Raw genomic sequence first — 2,500 nt, forward strand, 5'->3', positions numbered from 1 at the left:
GACATGCTCCAACTAAAGAAAACCATATCTCCTCAAGCCACATGCTCCAGGGATCTAAGCCTCACCACAACAATAAATAGGACGTGCTGGAGGGATAGATTCCTGTCCCAGAGACTTCCCATGCTCTGGAACAAGATTCCAATCTACATTAGGCAGAGCTCCTTGCTAACCCTCTTCAAGAGAAACCTTGATGAGTGGATGGGAAACAGAAAGTTTACCCCAGGGATCACTTCAATGGCTCTGCTGGACAGAGGCACAGGGAACTAATCTAAGGGGGCGGTGAAAGCCAACACATTCCAGCTAGGCTTATAAATACCTTCAGGCAGATAGCCTAGTACCTACCTATGAACCTATGAACCTATTAACGAAGACAAAAAAACTACACTATAATAACTTACATAATAATAGTAAGCACAACCATAGAAAAATTCTAGACAGCTATTGAAGAAATCTTGCATCCTGGCCATAAATTCAACCCTAACCCCTCTCCCAATAACTCATCACTCAAAACCACAATACAATTCAACTCTTATTGCATAGATAATGCAGCATATCTAACCAAGGATTCCTCAACATCTAATCCTAACCTTGCCCAGTAGCCACTTATCACCATATCCACTTTCACCGTCCAACCTGTGCCCACATACAATATAAAACTACTCTTAAACAAACTCAAACCATGGTCTACTTCAGCTCATGACCATCCAAATGAATACCTTAAAATACCAGATGAATGCATTGCCTACTCTGTCCCAATCCTTATAAATATGTCAATGCAAGAATCCCACATTTTTTCTCTTTGGAAAAAGTCACACATTATCCCTTTCCACAAAGGATGAAATTCAACAGCCATTACTAACTTCAGATCTATAGTAATCGTATCCCTCTTGAAAAATGTATTCAAAAAAATTGCTAAACTATCTCTAGCAGGAGGAACTCCTGCCCCCACACACACACACACAACATGGCTTCCATCCATCCCGTAGAAGTAACACTGCACTTCTAACCTATACAGATACTGTTAATAAAAGTAGAGATAATGGTGAACTAGTATCTTCCTTATTTATACTTATCTAAAGCTTTTTATACCTTTTGAAACAGCAAACTTCTACTTTGAATGTCCTCATTAGGTCTCTCTTAGCCCAACCTTCTATAGTCCAAAATACTACCTATCCAATAGGTATCAGTCAGTAAAATGACAGTCCATTCTCTCTCTCCATATCTCCCAGTCACCACTGGTGTACCACAAGGCTCTATCCTTGGTCCTCTGCTCTTTAACATTCTCACAAACACCCTACATACATCCACACAACAGGTCTCCCTAATACAGTACGCAGATGACTCCACACTCATTTGCACATCAGACAATGTGGAATACCTCCAAGAAATTACTCCATGACTGGAACATAGCTTTGTAACTCACAACTAAAGTTCAATCCTAAAAAAAAAATGAGCTACTACTCCCCCCCCCCCCCAAATCATTCTCTCATGAAAAAAACAAAATATTAAGTCTTCTCTGTTGATAATACAACCATTAAAGTCACTTCACATAGCAAAGTATTAGGTGATAGTGGATGATAATCTTAAATTTGACTTGTATATACCAAATTATATAATAAAAACTCATCAAAAACTAAGGATGCTTTATAGAGCCAAAAGTTCTCTCACTGACACAACTTAAGCCACACTTGCCACAACTTGCCTCCTCCTCACACTTCTTTATGGTGCTTCCATCCTTAGTAACCTTCAGGCATCACAAACATCAAAACTTGAGCAATGCTATAACAAAGTTGCTACATTTGCAGCAATTCCTCCTTTCAGAACTCACCACTATATAGCATTAAATACCCTAAATTGGTTAGAACTACCCCATCAACTAACATATACACAGGTTCTTACCACCTATAAAATTATCCAGAATTCGTCTGCTTGTCCAGCACAAAATAACATTCTACACAACTATGTACCTAGTTGGTCATTATGATCCATACCTCTCAAACTCTTAGAGCAAAAAATCTGGACAAAGCCTAAAATGATGGGGGGACAAATAGGGACAGATTTTAAATATTGCTCTTACAAACTTAGAAAGTTGATAGAATAATAGGTTTTGCATTAGCATGCATTTTCCAAAGGATGTGAAGTCTTAAACTCAAATGTTTGTCATTATTTCATGACTCCAATCCTCAACTATTTGCCGGAAAGGGACAGATATTAGGGGGAACACACCGAAAATATGAGGCAGAAATCTGGACATTCTGTGAAAACCTGTACAATTGATGAGCCAATGACCAAACACTCCTGTCTATCCACAAACCTATGAAATCTCCTGGGCATGGTCTCCACTCGTATCATGTTGCTAATGCCTGGAACTCCTTATCTCTATCCATCAGGTCTATACTGTCTCTCTCATCCTTCAAACTCATTTTGAAAGACTTCCTAGCCAAAATCTGTCTCTGTTCTTGCTAAACACCAGGGTAAACTACATCCATAAATGTGGACA

This window comes from Protopterus annectens, chromosome 3.part1 (assembly GCF_019279795.1).
Source record: "Protopterus annectens isolate FY-2018-M chromosome 3.part1, PAN1.0, whole genome shotgun sequence".
In the NCBI taxonomy this organism is placed as follows: domain Eukaryota; kingdom Metazoa; phylum Chordata; order Ceratodontiformes; family Protopteridae; genus Protopterus; species Protopterus annectens.